The 21,239-nt window shown below is 37.5% G+C and overlaps 1 long non-coding RNA gene across 1 annotated transcript; it reads right to left on the reverse strand.

Moving 5' to 3' along the window:
* Positions 1 to 7,233: 7,233 nt before the first annotated feature.
* LOC117666080 (uncharacterized) lies at positions 7,234 to 20,584 on the reverse strand. The gene is made up of 4 exons (XR_004591599.3): positions 20,315 to 20,584; positions 19,565 to 19,703; positions 8,668 to 8,819; positions 7,234 to 7,414 (listed from the first exon to the last, which is right to left on the reverse strand). It is a non-coding gene; the product is annotated as an uncharacterized LOC117666080 (long non-coding RNA).
* Between the last annotated feature and the right edge of the window lie 655 nt (positions 20,585 to 21,239).

Here is a 21,239-nt window from a genome sequence, read left to right on the forward strand (position 1 = left end):
GTTTTTGATGGCTTTATCATAAGCATAAGTTTATTTGTCAAGCATATATAAGATAACAGGTAAAAGTATAAACATAATTTGGATACATGAAAAGAGTAAGTAAAAAGGAATATTAGGACAGGGACGGTAGGCACGCTGGTGCATTTATGCACGCTCCTTACAGACCTCTTAGGAATGGGGTGAGGTCAACAGTAGACAGTTTAAGGTTAAAGTTTTGGGGGTTTGGGGAAGAAACTACACAGTCAGGTAGTGCATTCCAGGCATTGACCACTCTGTTACTGAAGTCATATTTTCTGCAGTCTAGTTTGGAGCAGTTTACTTTGAGTTTGTATCTATTATTTGTTTGTGTATTGTTGTGGTTGAAGCTGAAGTAGTTGTTGACAGGAAGGACATTGTGGCAGATAATTTTATGTACTATGCTTAGGTTAGACTGAAGTTGAAGTAGTTCTAAGTTGTCTAAGACCAAAATTTGGAGTCTGGTGGCATAAGGTATTTTATTGTGGTTAGAGGAATGGAGGACTCTTCTCGTAAAATATCTCTGGACTCTCTCAATTGTATCTTTATCTTCCTTCTATCAGTATTCTTTGTTGGAAGTGCTGGATTAAGTATCCTAGCTCCTGATATATGTACTGGGGGATGGGCAGTCCCTAGCACTCAGGATTCTAATTGTCTTTCTCTAAAAATTGGTATAGGGTTACCCAGCTTTTCTTTGGGTTAAGAGCTGGAATTGCTCTTCAAATAGTCTGGCTGCAGTACAATGAGCCTGCAAGGTATGGTTCCAGACTGATGAAGGTTCAGCAGACAATGTTATAATTATCTTAAACAAGCTTCTTTGTTATCAGCTCAATTCATGGATGAATTGAAAAGCAATAAAAAAGCAAATAAGGATGACCTATGTATGTTGATGTATCAATTGTATGTTGAGGAGCAGTTTGGTTGCTACAATCCTTGTAATATAGCTTGCTAAATAGTCTTTGTGTAAACAAGGTGGGATTTTTTTGGGAGGCGCGGTTAACCAGAGGCCAAGGATTTGACAGTAGGCGAGGGGTCCAGGGGCTACTCTCCAAAAAGTATTGGATGAGACCAGGAGAACAAAACCCCATCCCTTCTATTTTCTTTAGCCAACTTATTGAACTTAGCGATATTTTTATTGCCAATAAGACACTAGGTAAATCTAAGTTACTTTTTCCCTGAAAATTATATTCTCCCGAAACATCTGTAACAGGGCTTTTAATGCTTCATACCAGTGATGACTATTTTGTTGCCCAGGCAACTAGCGTGCCATATCATTGTGCGCCCTTCTCTTGCATTCTTGTAGCTGTAATAACAATAGAGTGTGTCAGCCACTCAGTTATGGCTGCCAATCATACCAACTAAAATAAAAAGGCTAAAAAAGCACATCAGCTAGGAAGCAGCAAAAATAGCTTTAAAATCCCCTCCCCCCTATTTTTAATGTTGGTTACTACACTTTATAAAATGGACATCCCGCTTTGGATTGCTTTCTTAAAATGAAAAAAGAGATGGAGATATTTATAAATACAATTTTGATTGCAGTTGTTTAATTACATTCCATTTGATTATACATTTCTATTGTTCATTGGTATACAAGATGATCTTCTTATACAGATATGAAGCCCCCATCTTTAAAAATAATCTGCTCTTGGGTGTTAGGGGAATCCTTTGCAAGCAGATTTGAGGGTGTGTGAAGCATTGACTTCTGTAACACAGAGTTTCCAGTCATGTAAAGTACTGAATCAGATCCATCTGAACATGATTACAACTTTTCCGTAGCTTTGTCTTTCATCTTAAATGTTGGGGATGAGACAGTCCCTGAATATATTACTATATATTATTTATAGATAGAATTTCATATACTGAAACAGAAGTGATTTATCCAACTGAAATTAGCCAAGGTTTAGGGTTATTTAGGATCAGTGGTGGAATTCAGCCAGTTCGCACCACTTCGGGAGAACCAGTTGTTAACTTTCTGAGCAGTTTGGCAAACTGGCTGTTGCCAAAATCATTAGGGCAGAGAACCGGTTGTTAAATTACTTGAATCCCACCACTGTTTAGGATTATTGTATCAATTCTGTGCTATTTGCTTTGCAAAGAAATAGATAATAGGGAAATGACCTATAAACATATTCTTTGTATCAGATGGCTATATTCTTCTCAAAACAAGTCTGGATCAATCTTATTTCAGAGAAAGCTAAAACCTCTATTTTACCACAGTTCTCCTCTTAGCAATGTTTGATGCGTCCTAGAGAGAGATGAGTGCAATTCTGGTGTGAGTTCAGTTAATATTCTTCCAATAACAACAAAATGAAGAATGTAATACGTCTCTATTAATTTAATTTCAAAACACTTGCTTATTCTTTGCTTTTGATAGCAAATAAGTCTAATCATAGACTTCCTAAATTCAAGCCAATACAAATAGAGCTCAGCAGAAAAACCAATAGATATGAGTCAGAATTAGAATAATGTTGACCCAATCCATTGACACGAACATACTCAAATGCAGTCTCAGGCATTATGGATTCTGTGCTTTTGTCTGGTTTTTGGGGATGCCTTGGGTAATGAAACAAGTAAAGAAAAGTTAGGGAACAAATGATTCAACAGGCAACATAAGATTAATCTGGCATGTGACAACACATAATTGTGTCTACTCCACCACAATGAATGAACCAAAGAAGGTTTTATGGTCTCAGTGTTGTCCTCAAGTAGAAGTCCAACAGTGCTTTTTACAGCGATCAAAGGTTTGTTGTCATCTGCCCAGATAATCCCATACAGGGTTGGAAGCCTCTTGTGACAAATTTGCAAGGCACTTCAAGGACAAAAATCACTTGTCTTCTTGCTGACTTGCATGCTGCTTTTATTACAGAATTAGCAGTTATTCGGTGAACTATGTGATCCAATTATATAAGATCATTTTCAGTTTTTTTAGGTCAAAGAATAAGAACAAGACACTTGTAGCTCTCAATTCTACAACATGCTCTCTTGACTCCTGCCCTCTTTGGCTTATTCAAACTAGCTATCCAGGGGAATGGTGAATGTTTCTTTGTGATGAAATGACAAAGTTGTTGGCCTTAAAGAACACTTTAAAAACCTTCTCTAGATTCAGGAGTTTATAATAATTACTGCCCAGTCACAAACACTTTCTAGAGCAGTGGTTCTCAACCTTCCTAATGCTGCGACCCTTTAATACAGTTCCTCATGTTATGGTGACCCCCAACAATAAAATTATTCCTAAAACCATTGAAAATATGTGTTTTCCCATGGTCTTAGGCAACCCCTGTGAAAGGGTCATTTGACCCCCAAAGGGGTCCCGACCCACAGGTTGAGAACCACTGTTCTAGAGCAAGATATTGGAGGACAATGTCCATACAGGTGTAGACATTATTGAGAAATATTTTCTTTATTTTCTAATCCATTTCAGTCTGGATTCCTCAGTTTTGGGACTTGATTTTGTTACCATTAATTACTTATCCATAGTAACATCTATTGTATTAGCATGTCTTTGTGAGTTAGGGATTGAAGATAATTATCTATGTTGGCTTCAATTCTACTCTCTTGATTTTATTTCTACTTGCAGGGATAGCTTCAAACAGTACACTCTCATGTATACTGTATATATATCAATGATGGCTAACTTTTTCTGGACCAAGTGCCCAAAGCGCGTGTATGCATGTGCGAATGCGTGTGCACCTGAATCCCCAAAATGCAATGTGCATGCACTCTCCCAACCTCCCCCCATGCATGTACGTGCGGCCTCTGCACGTGTCCCGCACCCGCATGTGCCCCTGCCCCCCACAGAGGCACATGTGGCCCCCACAAACACCCTGCCCAGCGCACATGCACGGCAGAGACCCGATGTCCAGCTGGACAGTGGGAGGCATGCACACATGCACGCATATACAGCAGAGCTGAACTTGGGTGATGGCTTGTGTGCCCACAAAGAGGGCACTGTGTGCCACCTGTGGCACGTATGCCATAGGTTCACCATCATAGATATATATGAAATTACTGGTGGCAGGTATCAGAGTTTGGGATGAGGTGCTATCAACATGTTGAAGATATTTAAAATATCTTTAAAAGAAAATAAATATTGTTCACATTAAATATATAATATATTTTATTAAAATTATATAATTGCATAAAATAAATGATAAATAAATAAATAAATAAATAAATAAATAAAATGTTGAAAATATCCAGCTCAATTTCTCAATATCTGAATAAGAAATAGGAATGCATGATCTCCGAACAATGCTACTGAAGCAGTAGGAGTAGCAGCAATCTCCAAAGATCCACAGTCTCTTGGTAGTGAATTCCCAGATTATGTGATGTTGCAAATATTGCAGTCCATAGCAGAACAGCTGAGATGTGCCTATTTTATCTTATGTGACACTGTTTTGGGGATATCTAGAAGCTGTATATGGAACATCTTGTCCTGAGTATCTTGGCTGGCTTAAAGAAAGAAGCATTGAAAATACTCTCAAAATAACAAATATAAAGTTGTTGGAACAAACTTTTAAAAAAGGCTGGAGAGTCAACTCAAAACCTTAAAGTGGACTTGCCCTTTAGTGTTTTTAGTTTTTTTTAAATAAGGAACATGAACTCTAGTTCTTTAGATGAAAACCACAGAAGGTTTTACTACTGTATATAGTGTTAGTCCTCTAAAACTAGCCAAGATTTTCCTGTTGAAATCCTTGCTTTGCTTCTGATCCTTGGCAAAATGTGTAGTGCTGGGAAGCATTTCCATTGTATGGCTGGATTCCATGCAACTCTGGTCCAAATTCAACCTCCTGTATTAGCTAAAACTGATCTCTCTACATATATCCTTAGATATTCATACATAGGTGTATGCATACATTAATGTTATAAAGGATTTTGACAAACCATCAGTACATGGGATATAGAGTCCTTGAAATATTCTTACTAACATTTGGGAAGAACATGGTAAGAGAAAAAAGAGTAGACTATTAACTCCACAAGATTAGGAGGGACATAATTGTCTTCTAGTACTTGAGGGGCTCTCACAGAGAAGAATGGATTGATTCTTTCCAAAGCACCAGGGAATAGGATAAAAAGTAATGTGTGGAAGCTTGTTAAAGAGAGATCCAACCAGGGGTGAAATGCTCCCGGTTCGGACCGGATCTCCCGATCCGATAGCGATGGCAGCGGGTGGTTTGGAGAACCAGTAGCAAACATCCCTGCTCCCCCCATGCCCAGCTGAGCCGCGCAATCATCAGAGGCTTTTTTTTTAATTTTTAAAAGCATTTTTTCTACAACCTCTTGGGCTGAAAAAATGCTTTTAAAAGTAAAAAAAAAAAGTCTCTGATGATCCCATGGCTCAGCTGGGATCGTCAGAGGCTTTTAAAAGAAAAAAACCCCTCTGCCAATCAGGCAACTCAGCTGGGATCTTCGGAGGCTTTTAAAAGAAAAAAAAAGCCTCTGCCAATGAGGCAACTCAGCTGGGATCGTCAGAGGCCTTTAAAAGCATTTTTTTTACAACCTCAAAGAGGTTGTAGAAAAAATGCTTTTTTAAAAAAAAAGTTGGCCACGCCAACCCAGTCACATTACCTCCTCCCCCCACAAGCCACGCCCACAGAACTGGTAGTAACAAATTTCACCACTGGATCCAACCTACAATTAAGGAGAACTTTTGTGACAGTGAGAATAATTAATCAATGGAATAGCTTGTCTCCTGGAACCTCCATCATTGGAGGGATTTTTTTTCCAAAAGTAGACTGGACAGCCATTTGCCTGGGATGGTATAAGGTCTCCTGCCTTGAGCTGGGGATTGGACTAGAACAGGGGTCCCCAACCCCCGGGCCATAGCCCATTACTGAGCCATGGCTGGTTTGGAAGTGAGCTGCACAAGTGGTGGGCTAGCACACACGCGTAAATGGCAGGCTGGTGCACACAGCTCTATTTATATGATTGGTGGGCTGGCACACGCATGCATCGGCTCACCGCTTGCATGGGCCAGTTCCTCTCCCCCCTCTATCAGACCACCAAATCATTAAGGTTTGGGACTGCTGGACTAGAAGACCTCTGAGGTCCCTTCGAAGCCTATGATTGTATGTTCTAGATCATATCAAACGTTCAACAGTATTATTAATATGTGGTGATTTTATTAACCGTACCCTTTCACATTATTACTTCTGGATATTTGTTTAGATTGTTAACAACTTCTTGATTAGAGAAAGATAGCTATCAGCATCCCCAAATGAATTGATCTGATCATCCATGTTGTTCTGATTATCTTATAAATTTGCTTCACGTTAAGAAAAGGTAGAGAAATAGCTTTTCAAGGTAACTTTAACGCACAAGTTGTAATTAGACATATTCTGGGTGAAGGAAAACTGTGTTATTATGGCATCTTGCATTTATCCCTTGTTAAGAGATCCTTTAATTCTTAAGCGATCAAGACAATTACAAGCTGCTGTAGGTATATGTGAGTCCCCCCCCCAATGATTTTGCATACACCAATGATCCAGAAGCAAAGGGAAGAAATTTTATATCTGAATATTTCCTTTTGTGCTTTGGAGCGCTTTTAAGAGCACTTAATGCAGCCTGCTGTGCTTAGTTTTGTGTCCTGTAGGAGATGCTCTGACACACTTGCGTGTGTGGAAAACAAAACAGAGAGCTTGTTGCTTTTTCGGTAGGAAAGAAACACTTGCCCCCCAGGAGCCTTCACAGTAGGAGTTCACCAGGCTAGCCATTTAAATAACACTCTGTTAGAATAGCAGCACTGCTCCACTTCTTAATCAAGTTTGCAATCCATTGTGATTATGGTTTATGCAAACATGCTTGCTGCAGCCAACAAAGCAATTCTCTCACAGTCTCCTGTGATAGCACCTCTAATTTGGAAGGATGTTTTCCCATGGCCATACCCATGATGATGAACCAACAGGCAAATTCTCATATGTTGTATCCATTCAGGGCAATTCTTAGCTATGGGTTAGAAAGGAAGCAAAGGGAGTATATAACATTGTTTTCATAGGTCGCGTGAATTGATCTGTGCTGAAGGCCAACTATAGCATAAAAAAATACTACTTGAATAAAAATACCCCGTCTTTGCTACTTGCAGAAATGGTTGCTTCGTTTTCTTCTTTGGCTCTTTAGGCCTAGATTTAAGCTTGAGCTTTCATGGGTATTTCAGTGAGAACATGTGGCAGATATGCTTTAGAGCATCAGTGGTGTGTGTAATGAAAACCCTTGCAAACCTTCCTAGATACTTATTGCTTTACTTTACCAGTGATAGTGCAAACTATCAGCCACTAGGATCACAGCACTAATACAAAAGCACGGCTTGTCTTTTTCTTTTCCCACTGCCCCAGTAATAAAATGTGATCTCCATCAATGAATAAGAGAAGGTAGATCCAATTCTTATATAGTAGAGAAGAACCTGGAAAGAAAAGAAGCAGAATGTATTCAGAAAGTGAGGCCTTACACTGGAAGAGCAGATTAAGGATTGTAAGCAATTTGTATAATCTTGCAATTGTATATAAATTAAGACCATTTTATTAAAAAAAACCACTCAATTCATTCCTATTTGTATGGCGTAGCAAATAAGACAGTCAAACCTTATAACAGACTTTAAAAAAAGTTATTCGGGGTGGGGGGGGTGGGGGGGGATGACCCCAACCAATCACTTTGCTTTTTTTGATCTCTTAGTGAACTGCACTACTACATTCATAATTTTAGCAGCAGAAAGGAATTAACAGCAGTTAATGACAAATGAAACCAGTCTGATTTGCTTAACATAGAATCTTGCTTCAGCACACAAATGTTGCTTGTTCAGCCATCGGATAAGATTTAAGTGCCTGGTTTTTCTTTCTCTCTCTCTCTAAATATGTGATTACTAATTCAGTTCAATAAAATGGATTTTTTTTATCTAAGTGTCTTTGCTTGTTCATTATCATCAACTGCTGATGTCTAGACACAGAGACAGCTTTGATTTCTGTCAACAGGAATTTTGTGCCACAGAAACAGCCCAGTGAGGCAAAGAGTGCAGTTTCTTTCATGTTGGCTCACTGCCTCCATCAGCAATAGCTTATTACAAGTGCTGGTCAAGGCTGCAGAGGCAATCTTGGACAAGTCAAAGTGATGATAATGGAGAAGAGAGTGGATCATGTTGCTTTACCAAGCAGCTTTAGGGTGGACAGTTTCAAATGAAACTTCACTGAAGTAAAGCAAAAACATCAAAGATTAGCGGAGCCCTACAATATTATGTGAGAAGTAACAATTTGGTGTAGTGAATAAGGTACCAAGCCAGGAGACTGTGAGTTCTAGTCCTGCCTTAGGTACAAAGCCAATTGAGTGACTTAGAGCCAGTCCTTCTCTCTCAGCCCTAGGAAAGACACAATGGCAAACAATTTCCAAAAGATCTTGCCAAGAAAACTGCAGAGACATGTCCAAGAAGTTGGTAGAAGTCAGAAACTGACTCAAAGGCACACATATACACAAAATAAAAAAACCAACGAATGAATATTATGCAAATAAAAAAACAGATGTTGGGGTGCCTGCCATAATTTTAAGGAGAAAAATATTAATTCAGTCTGCTTACATGCTGAACAAAGGTTGAGCAATGATCTGATTGTCCAAATTTAGTAATTGAAAAACAAAATTGTCAGATCCAAAAACTTCCCCCAAGTATACCTATTAAAAAGGGTTACATTGCCGCAATCATCAATCCAAGTAAATACGAATGCATATCCAGATTGGATGTTGGATGAGACTCTTCATTGCACCATTGTAAAAGTCCAGGGTTGTGCAACATGGTGCTTTCTAGATGTGTTGGACTTCAGTATCTGAAATAGACAGCATAGAAGGCACCAGGGTTGAGGAAGGCTGGACTCTGTAAATATCATATTATGTATAGAATAGATACTGTAGATAGTTGCTCAAGGAACAATGGCAAAGGAGAATGTTTGAAATAATAATTGATGTTACATCCATTCATTTATTCCTCTACTTCTCTCTTTCTGTCTTTCTTTCTCTCTTGCCCAACCTTTAGATTTTATTTTTTATTCACAATGTGCATAGCAAGAAGCATCAGGAACATGTAAAATAACATAAAAAAATAACAAATAAGCATCTAAGAAATACTGATAACAGTAGATTTCAAATCATACAAGCTTTTTAATATTATCCAATTACAACATGTCTCCTCTACTCCATTCCACCCCACCCCCAAATCACAGCCAAAAGATTTAAGCAGATTCTTCAGGTTTTCTGGCTTAATGAGCTTAATATGGATATTTCAAAATATGAACCTTAAAAATGAATGACATAACTTCTTTCAGTGCACACAGTGAACTGGGAGAAGCATTTGCTCACTTTCATTTGTCCATTTGTCCGCTATTCGCAGAGAAGGAGCACCATACACAGAAAGACTCAAATAATCAAAGATCTAGACCACGCCCTCTCTATGGCCTACAACCAGCTCAGCAGAGACTAAAATCCAGGAAAAGCTTTCTTAGGTTGACAGAAGAATTTGAAAGCAAAGTGGATCTATGGAAACTTACAAAGAACCAACACTGGATAGAACCAATGGAGGAGATGGCTCTTGGGTTTGATGAAAGCTGGGAAGTATGGGAATCATTGAATAGACTGTGCATGGGTACAACAAGATCCAGAGACACCCTGAACAAATGGGGGCTATCCGGTGGCTTCAGCTCTTTGCAATTGTGGTGACATGCAGACAACAACATCAGTGGGGGGTTGCCCCCAGTTTGGACTGGTTCTATAGAACCAGTAGTAAAACCGGAGGGAGGCTCCGCCCACAGACCCCGATATCATCAGAACGCTTCTGCGGATGTGCGCAGCCCCATTGCAAACCTGTAGATAAAGGTAAGTCAAACCCACCCCTGAACAACACATATGTATACCTGCCCTTTGTGCCCCCATCAGTGTACACTTGAGGACCTCATGGCAGTCGACAGAATGCAATTAATGTTGTTAGCTTCTGGGCAAGATCTGTTTAATTTGTACACATTTTAATTTTGTATTTTACATTTTAAATTTTATGTCATGTAGCACGCCTTATTTTAATTGTGATGTTTCTGACATGAATAAATAAACAAACAACATTTGTCCATTTTAGCACGATTTTTTAAAAAAACTTGATTTGCCTAAACTGAAGCAAGCTGTTTCTGCTCCCTATATAGGGATGTATTTTGCCACTGCAATAAACCTCTCGACAGATAGCCTCTACTGCATTGGCTGAGATAGTGGACTGTCCAGGCGCATTCCTAATCTTCAGTGTAGTGCTGTTTATTCCTGATGAATAATTACAGATCCACTCACTATGACAAACCATTGTCTCTTGCCAGAGCAATGTCATCTTACGTTCTTTCCCCAGACAAAAACAACAAAAAGTTTGACTTCAGAGAATTTAATCAAGTGGATTAGTGAAAAACCTTAACTCTTGTTGAGGATTAGCTAGCCTCTAATCCAATTTGATAACTAACATGCCAAAAAAGAGTGGTTTGTACTAGAAAGATGAATAGTTTGTGTTTATATGAAGTTAAATTATCTAAAATTACAGCTAACAGAGAGTTTAATATTGGATTTAATGAAGTATTGGCTAGGGCTTTGACAAATGTTAATTCATACCCTCCCCAAAAGTGAATCTTATGAAGGTGACAAGCGCCAGATGGACAGCAGCGGCATTCTTAGATTGTTGCCTATTTAGCAGAAGCAACAAGACCAGGAAACAGGGAACATTCAGGCAAAACGTTGTGTGATATTTCAGTCATGAAATGGAGAGTGTCCTCAAAGTAGATGAGACTATTTCAGCATTCCATTTGTAGTTGTTTGATTCAGTAGGTGGTCTTGAGTCTCAGACTGTGTGTCATATCTGTGCTTAGGCCCTAATAATTTTTTAGATTTGTTTCAAACAAAATACTCACCCATACTTTTGAAACTGAAGGATGTCAAGATCTATTTGCAATAGGACATGGGAAGTTTTAAATTAATTAAATGAAAAAAAAATCATAACAATGTGATTGGTTTTAGCTAATATATTACTTGGGTTGGGTTAATCTAAAATGCTATTTGCATCATAGTTATGATGTTTAAACTTAATACTAAAGTATATCTTTTGGGTGTGTGGTAGTAATCTTAGTAGTAGGGAGAGAGAACTTGTCTTGCATAGAATAATGAGAGTAAGCTGGTCATCACAGTAGGCTTTGGTTGTGCCATGATATAATGTCCAAAATGTTCCAGTACTGATCAATACTATGCTTAGTATTAGCAGAGAGGGCTACATGTAATATGGGTATATCTAAGGCAAGTAACCAAGCTGATAATTTCTCTGTCTTAGAAGATCAAATGAATACCTCAATTGACCAAAGCCTTTTGGGGTAGCTGAGGTTTTTATCTACGAGGTCATTTGGTGAAAATCACAATATAAGGCGAGTTATTATTATTTATCAAGTTTATTATGGCTGAATGTAGATGTAGAAGAATGTAGATGAAGAAAGCAAGAAATGATCATTAAAAGAAGCAGAGAAAATGCAGAGCAATTTTCATGGAATTAAAACAAATGTTCTACAAGTGAGTAAAGAGGATTAAACAAAAAACTTCAGCAGAGTGACTGGAATTAAAATAAAAATAAAAGTGATGAAGGTATTTGGGATGAAACTGAAGTAACAAATGCTGAAAGGAGTATTTTTAGCAATGTTGGGAATGATGTCATGGGAATGATGATATTTAAAGAATACATAGAATGATAGTCCAAGAAAGAATTCATGGAAAGGAAGTCATAAATGTCAGAGTGGTAAGGATATAAAAATGTTAAAATATGGTTGTAGTTTGCTGATTTAGAGACTATGACTTGCTTACTATATGTGTAAAGACTAGTTTTATGCCTGATAATTGAAAGAATGCCATGATTGTCCCCTTATAAAAGGGAAATGTAGCAAGTGTGAACATAAAAACTACAGAGAAGTAAGATTAAAAATGGCTGGAAAGATATTTTGCATTATGTATGAAAAGGAATTAGAGGTGACAATGAGCAAAATGTAAGGTTTTATGATAAGCATGAAGTGTAGAGACTAGATTTTGCACTTCAGCAAGAAATGTAAGAATGTAAGAATAAAATATAATGTTCTTTTGTTGGTTTAGAGGAAATATATGATAAGAAAAATAGGCTTGAATTATGGAATGTTTTGTGCAAATATGAAGTTTAAGTTTAGTCATGAAATCCAACAAAGGTGGAATGTTATGGAAATAAGGGATGAGTGAAGATAAATGGATGATTAGTGAATTGTTCAACATTGAACAGTGGATAAGATAAGGATGTGTAATGCTCCTTTAGTTGCTTGATATATTTATGGAAAATGTATAAGAAATATTTGTGGGAGTTTAGACTTGCGTTGGTTGAGGATGTGAATGTACATATCCTTTTGTATGCAGAGAATGCCATGTTGTTGGCAGAAAATCAACATGATTTGCAGTGAATATTAGATAGATTATATGATGCAATGAGGCATGTGGATCTGAAAATCAATGTACAAAAGACCAAAGGAATTTTGCTTGACAGGAAAAATTGAGTGTCTGATTTCAAATTACATATAAATGGTAAAAATTTAGAACAAGTAGATGAATTTTGTAACTCTGGTAGAATGTTTACTAAAGATGAAAAAAGGATGGAGAAATGTGGGATGCAAAGATGATGTATGGATAGAAAGATAATGGTAATAATGTGTGTTTTTTGCAAATAAATATATATATTTAAACAATATATTCAAAAACAAAAATATGTTTGTAAGAATGTGCTTCTGTGAACTTCTTTATATGGAATTGAGAATTAAGTAAGTCAGTAGACTTACTGAATTGAATTGAAGGCAGTAAAATGGGATGCCTAATGCATACGTTTGATAATGTGATCAAGAATTAATGGGTGCTGAATAAATGTGGATTTAGCACAAGAGAGAGCACTATGAAAGAAGTGGATTGAGGTGGCTTGATTATGCAGATAGAAAGAACTGAACTGAAAAACAAATATATGAAAAAAATGAATTGGTGAAGAAGTTCAAGAAAATATAACTTGAGACTTCCGGTTTCCTTGTCTTCGGCGACGGCGGCGCTCTTTGAAGCTCCGCCAGCCCCGCCGCCTGTAGAGCCGCTTCGCGATCGAGAAGCGGCTCGAAAACTTCAAAATCCTGAGGATTGTTGGAGGAGAGATAGCAGGGCACAAGTCGAGCCCCTGTAACCCCCCAGGGAATCGTTTCTGGGGAGGAAACAGGCGCGGCTCCCTTCCAACCTGCTGAGACTCCGGGCAGCGTGGGACGATTCTGCTCCTGCAGAACAAGCCGGCTGCAGGAAACTTAAAGCGAAAGAACCAGCTTTAATAAACAGCGAAACTACCTGAATCCTGAAATTTGGAAACGCAAGTATTAGCACTTTGTTGACTTTTCAATCTGAGACAATGCGAATGAGTGAAAGTGCTTTGAAAAAACATGGCGCCTAGCTTCAGAGTTAACGAGCCAGCGAGTGTGGATTGGTGAAGTTATTTTGTTTTGCTACAAAGTTTCCAAGTTGCTACTAAGCTGCCTTGCTTGTTATAAGAGAAATAATTGGGAAATTTTTTCCCTTTTCAATATTGGACTCTGCTTTATTTTAACCCTTGTTTGATCAAATCTAGGGGACTTTTTTAGAAGTCTTTGTGCAGGAGGGAAAGGAAAAGGAACTTCCCTCTTTAGAAAAACTAGATCACGAGCCAGGATGGCTTCAAAGAAGCAGGAAGGGAAGGCATTAGGGGGGGGATCCCCCACACACAAACAGCAAACGCAACTTCCCCCTGCTCAACAGCTACAAACTCAGAAAAAAGAATTTGATGTGGGAGATTTAAAAGAATTTATTTCTAAAACTCTGGATGACAAATTTTAAAAATGTCAACAGGAGATAGATGATAAATTTCAAAAATCACATCAGGAACTTATGCAGGAAATTAATGAAGTCAAAGACATGGTGAAACAGAATCAAAATAAGGTGACCAAAAAAATATCAGAAGTGGCGTCTGGCCTGGCAGAATTTATTGGGAAAGTTGATTATAAAGTTGAAGAATTCAAATCAGAAGTTAATGTCAAGATGAAAGACAATGATTATAAAATTGATGAAGTTGATAATAAAATGCAGAGAATTGATGATGAGATTGTTATGATACAATTCCGGGCGATGGAATTCGCCATACGGCTTCGGGGAATTCGAGAGGAGGAGAGACAGGATTTGAGACAAGTTTGTTCTGAAGCCTTGGCCAAGATTCTACAAGTTAATCCTGATGTGGTATTTCACAAAATAGATAAAATCTATAGAGTGAACTCTTGGGTGGCCAGACAAAGACAACTGCCTAGAGATGTGGTCATATACTTTACAGAAAGAGGAATTAGAAATGATATCCTGCAAAAATCTTTTTATACTTCTGTACAAGTGGGGGGTTCACGACTTCAAATCTTTAAAGAATTACCTCCTAAAATGCTGAAAGCCAGAAAAGAATTTGGTTTTCTTGTTAAGGAACTGAGAAATTTACAGATACCCTTCCGGTGGGACGCACCAGCTGGGTTAATTTTTAGATACAAGGGAGAAGGGTGTCGGTTGAATACCGTGGAGAAGGCACAACACTTTTACACTACTATTTTTAAGGAAAGAACACCATCTCCACGTACATCCACAGTTTTGGAGATTAAAGAGAGTGAAGAGAGGCAATTGCAAGAACAGTCCAAGCAGGAATTAGAAGTAGTGCAAGGTGCAGAAGGAGGTTTTCTGAGTGAGCCCTTGTTGGATTCTTCTCCAATTTTGGATTTGATTCAGTTGACAGAAGTTAAAGATCAACGTATAACTAGAGCCCAATCCAAGTTACTTAAACAAAAGCAACAACAACAACAGGAAAGACAAGACAAGAAGGCAGTTAAGAGTATCGTACAAGAGAGTGGAGCTATGGGAGGAGCGAGATCGAAGCTCTCGGATGAACTTCAAATATTTTGCTCTGTGCTCCAGAAAGAGGCTGATGACCTTTAAGTGTCTATCTTGGAATGTCAATGGGTTGAATTCAGCACAGAAAAGGAAGAAATTATTTACATATTTGAAACAATTTAATAATGATATAATATGTTTACAAGAAACGCATATCACAACTCAAGATCAAAAATATTTGATAAATTCAAAACTAGGAGCACATTATATATCTTCAACTTCGCAGAAAAAGAATGGTGTGGTTATTTATGTAAATAAAAAATTAACAGCGAAAGTTATAGAAGCAGATCAAGATGGTAGGTTTGTAGCAATTGAATTGCTCACAGCAAATGGTCAAATTCTTTTGATTGGAATTTATGCTCCCAACCAACAACAGGATTATTTTTACAAGATGTTACATACTAAAATATTGCAATGGGACTATAGATCTATTTTAATTATGGGAGACTGGAATGGAGTAATTGATTCTAAACTAGATAAAAAGAGCTTGGCAAAGTCTAGAATTAGATTACCACAGACTTTTTTTGATATGAAAGAAGATATGGAATTAAAAGATGTTTGGAGAATACATAATCCAAATGAATTGGACTATACTTTTTTTTCGGATAGACATAGATCTTTTTCTAGGATTGATTTTATCCTGTTGTCAAATGATCTACTTGTTAAGACAAAAAGAACAAAGATTTTTCCAAGAACTCTGACTGACCATAGCCCTGTATGGATAGAAATTGAGATGGATAAGGTTGAGAGACGTTCTTGGAGATTAAATGAGAACTTGTTTAGATATGAAAAAAATACAATAGAACTTAAAAAGCACTTGAAAGAATTTTTTGAAATAAATTTGAATAAAGGTACCCCAATTGAAATTGTTTGGGATGCAAGTAAAGCTTATATGAGAGGGGTACTCATCTACATGAACTCTAAACATAGACTGCTCCGACAAAAGAAAAGATCTGAGTTGGAAATGGAAATAAAGAATAAAGAACAGTTACTTATTAAAAATCCAACAGATGAAAGAATACGAAGTGCTATAAAACTTTTGAAAGACCAATTTCAAATGCTTATGGCGGAACAAGTTGCAACAAGTTTACAATATGCGAAGCATAATACATTTTGCAACGCTAACAAACCGGGCAGATGGTTGGCTTACACATTGAGGAAAAAACAAAGTATACGGACTATTGATAGTATTGATATTGGAGGGAAAGAAATGTTTCAACAAAAACTAATTAAAGAAGCTTTTGTGGATTATTATACTAAACTATATGCCAAAGAAGAGGTGCAGAATGGACTTATAGAAAAATATTTAAAGGATAAGAGAGTTACAAAAATTACTGATCAACAAAAGGAAAGAATGAATTATCCTATAACAGAGGAGGAGATAACAGCAGCAATTAAACAGCTAAAAACAGCCAAAGCTCCTGGCACGGATGGTTTGACTGCAGTGTATTACAAAACTTTACAAGCTGAAATGGTGGGACAACTTAGAGATTTATTTTGCAATATTCAACAAGGGGGTAAAATACCCCCATCCTGGACAACTGCTTATATATCTTTGATACCAAAAGAACAAGTTGGTCCTAAAAAACCAGAGAACTACAGACCAATATCTCTTTTGAACACAGACTATAAAATTTATGCGAAGGTATTAGCCAACAGGTTGATGCCAGTAATCCAAAAGGTGATTCATGCGGACCAAGCGGGATTTATTGAGGGCAGATATATGAAGGACAATGTAAGGCAAGTAATAGACTTATTGGAATATCTTGATAAGAATAAACAGATTTCTGCAGTGCTGGTTTTTTTGGATGCGGAGAAGGCCTTTGATAGAGTGGATTGGAATTTTCTACTAAAGACTTTAAAAAAGATGGGCTTTGGGGACCAATTTATACAGGCGATCTCAGCAATTTATCAAGAGCAAAAAGCACAGATTATTATTAATGGAAGTTTGACGACAGAGTTTAAAATTGAAAAAGGAACAAGACAGGGATGTCCGTTGTCCCCACTTTTATTTATTTTAACATTGGAAGTCTTGCTAAATATAATACGGGACTCAAAAATTTTGAAAGGCATAATGATAAGGCAAGAGGATTATAGAATAAAGGCATTTGCAGATGATCTGGTGGTTACCCTATCACAACCAATGGAATCAATAATCTTGATGAACGACATTATACAAGACTATGGTAGAGTTTCAGGTTTTAGAGTGAATTCAAAAAAGACTAAAATGATATTCAAAAATATGACACAAGATCGTAAACATGAGTTTGAAAGGAGGGCAGGTTTTGAAATTGTACCTAAGGTAAAATATCTTGGAGTTCAGGTTGCAGAATCAAACATGAAATTGTTTCAAAATAACTATGAGGTGTTGTGGCGAGAGGTTCAGAAAGACATGGAGACTTGGAAAAAGCTGCAACTGTCTTTACTTGGAAGAATAGCAGCAGTTAAGATGAACATTTTGCCAAGATTTCTGTTTTTGTTTCAAATGATTCCGGTGCTTAAAAGTGATAAACAACTGAAAGTTTGGCAAACTGGACTTAATAAGTTTGTCTGGAACGAGAAAAAGCCGAGAGTGAAATTGAAAATTATGCAAGATGTTCCAGAAAGAGGAGGCCTTAAACTTCCAAACCTACAGTTATATTATGATGCAGCAGCTTTAACTTTAACAAGTGATTGGTTTGGAAGTAAAAAGGCTGGAATATTGAATGCAGAAAGTTTTGATCTTGAATTTGGATGGCATGCTTACCTATTTTATGATGACAAAGTTGATAAAGTATTTAAAAGTCATATACTTAGAGACTCTTTGATGAGAGTTTGGAAGAAGCACCGACTCAAATGGGATTATAAAATACCGCTATGGCTGGATCTTGGTCATACCTTGTGGAATACAAATATAATGTCACTCGGGGGGTTTTTATACAAAGAGGTTCTTTTTACAGATGCGGGCAGATGGCAGTTGAAGACATTGCAGACACTGTTGGACGAAGGGATTAATTTAACCTGGTTACAATATAATCAATTACAATTGAGATGGAAAGAGGACCAAAAAACTGGTATTATGTTGCATGAGGAAGAATTGGTTAGACATATAAGAGAGAAAGGTCCAATGCATATTAAAAGGCTTTACAATGTTTTGCTAGAAAGGGATTCAGAAACGGAATTAGTTAAAGATTGTATGATTAAGTGGGCACAAAATTTTGAAGAACCAGTGATGTTGGAAACATGGGAAAAAATTTGGGTTCAGAATGTTAAATTTACACAGTCGCAGAATTTGAGGGAAAATTTTTATAAAATGTTTTATAGATGGCATCTAGATCCTAAAAAGTTGTCATGTATGTACCCTAATGTTCAGCCAAAATGTTGGAGATGTGAATGTTTGGATGCTACGTATTATCATGTTTGGTGGACCTGTAGGAAAGTTAAGGCTTTTTGGATAAAAATATGGTGGGTCATGCAGAATGTTTTGAAGAAAAAAATTCAATTTTCTCCACAATTGTTTTTATTGGGTATAGTTAAGGGTTTTACACGGGGTGAAATAAAATTAATATTGTATATGATAACAGCAGCAAGATTGTTGATAGGTAAATATTGGAAGAATGAAGCTTTGCCTACTATCGAGGAATGGACTTTGAAGATGGCCAGTTTTGCAGAGATGGCGAAGATTTCAGCATATTTAAAAGATTGTTCACAAGAGACTTATGAATGGGAATGGAAAAGGTGGATAGAATATGTTCAGAACAAATACCAAATTAGAAAGTACCAAATAGCTTTTATTTGAAAACAATGTATTAGAAATATTTTAATGTAAAGAGATAAAGAGGGAAAATTATATAGGGGGAGGGATGGGTTCAGGTATATATATCAGTATTATTAGTTATGAGTATATAATAGGGAAGTCTGGGGGGGAGGGTTAGGGAGGGCTAGGGAGGACGGGAAGTTTGGGGAGGGAGGTGGGGGGGTGAAAAAAAAGGGGTGAAAATGTAATTGTAAAACTTTTGCAATAAAAAAAAAAGAAAATATAACTTATATAACTTTTTAAATCTATCATACTCTATGTAAATGAATCTCATAGTTCCTATATTTATCCATAAAAAATCTATATCCATAGACAATTGCACATAGATAGTAAGTGTAATCAGCAAGTGTAATTGGTAGCAAGGTCAATCCATTGAGTAAATGGAACCATATGATTATCTTACCAATGTTGCAATATCAGTATTTTAGCTATAATTAGGGGATGGAGAATCCATTTACATTGTCCAGCTGTGAAATTCCATGCACTGGGTGTGTAAGTGTATTATCCTCAGAAAATTTAAGCTATTTGCACAGTCACATTTATACAGTCCACTATTTCTCCCAAATGTAGTAAGTATAGGATGTTGTAAAACATGTGTTTTAAAGAAGCACTGTCCTTAGTTCATCACACCAGCATGCCTACCATCCCTGTTCTACTGTCCCCATTTATTTGTACTCATTTCATGTGCTCATGTCCACATTTATACTTATACCTGTTATCTCGTACATGTTTGACAAACTAACTAAGTAACTAAATAAAAATAAAATAAATAAATCTTACCTGCCAACTTTCTTTCTCACTCTTGGAAAATGATGGTTGCAGTTTTGGCAACAGTCTCTTCACTGCACAGTGCACCTGCCTGACTTCATGCTTAAAGGAAGGGAGTCTGCTCTCTGCTACTGGTCGATAAAGGCATGGGCTGAGTGGGAAGGAAGGGTGAAAAAGTGGCTGTCAGGAATCTGTTCACAAATGATGAATCAGATCAATCATATGGGCAGAAGAGGCAGCTGCTTTGGAACCCTCAGTGTTTCAGATGCCCAGAAGCTTTCAGTCCTAGCCAAAGGCCAGCTGAGACTTTCTCAGTTGAGCAACATTCATGCCAACCAACTCAAAATTGAAAAAAAAAAAGTTGACCTCCCTCCAACTTCTCATCAGCAGAGACAAAACATGAGGATTCTGAAAAACCAATGCGGGCCATGAAAATTTGAAGATAAAGGAGGGGAACAGACATCTCATTTATTTCTTCTCATTTTGCCAAATTCTGATTCACTCAGTTGTCTGACATCCAATTTATGTCTCTGAATTTTCCTGTTCCTGTTTATTGTTTCTTGGAATCTATAGCAAACTGCCACCATTTTTGCCCCAAGGTCTGTAAAGCTGTTAAAGCAGCTCTACTCTCAGCTAGTTGACTAGCAGTGAAGTACAAATCACTACACCCAGAATTGTGGACCCAAAATTCCTAGCAAAAAAGTCTCATTTTACAGCATTTTGTCATCACTCCACAAAAGGGAGAAATGATAAATCACTAACGTGCTCTCCTGAATGATCTGTTAAGATGCACTACCAGGTGTGCTTGCTGATGATGTGGACAGCAGATTACCTTCCACCAATAAGAAATCACCTTGTTGAAGACCAGGTTGCTTGGCAAAAACATGTGCTGCCTTATTTGAACCTTCTGACTTATTTATACTAACCGTAGATAAGTTGGAAGTATATCAGTTCAATTGCTCAGCACAGACGACTACATGGGAACATAGAGATGAGACCAGTGGTGGGATTCAAGTAATTTAACAACCAGTTCTCTGCCCTAATGATTTCTTCCAACAACCAGTTTGCCAAACTGCTCAAAAAGTTAACAACCGGTTCTCCCGAAGTGGTACGAACCAGCTGAATCCCACCACTGGATGAGACACTGAGCTGGAAAGCCCCACGAGAGAAAATCTCTGATTGACTATGTGCAGAGATCTGCTTATAACATCAGCTTTGCTTTTTCCTGGCTCTACATTTGGTCTGATTACTGAATTGCAATTTCAGATCCATTGGCTGCTTCATGAAACTCTACAGCTTTGGGCTAGACAGCAGCTGAGATTGGAGGAAAGAGAAGTGAGGCAACATTGTATGGGATGAAGGCAGTTTTGGGTATAGCAAAAGCACTTAGACTTATATTCCACTTCATAGAGTTTTACAGCACCCGCTGAGCAGTTTACAATGTCAGCATACTGCCCCCAACCATCTGGGTCCTCATTTTACTGATCTCAGAAAGCTGAAATGCTGAGTCAACCTTGAGCCGGCAGAATCGAACTCTGATAGTGGGCAGAGTTAACCTACAAAACTGCAAACTGCGAACCACTGCAACCACCACAGTATGGACATTATCTCATTCCTTTTAAATGTAGTAGAGCTACTGCTTAATTTTTTAAAATGGTTATTCATTATTACCATCAATTACGTTTTT

This window comes from Pantherophis guttatus, chromosome 1 (genome assembly GCF_059756535.1).
Source record: "Pantherophis guttatus breed Tessera chromosome 1, ASM5975653v1, whole genome shotgun sequence".
NCBI classification, from domain to species: Eukaryota; Metazoa; Chordata; class Lepidosauria; order Squamata; family Colubridae; genus Pantherophis; species Pantherophis guttatus.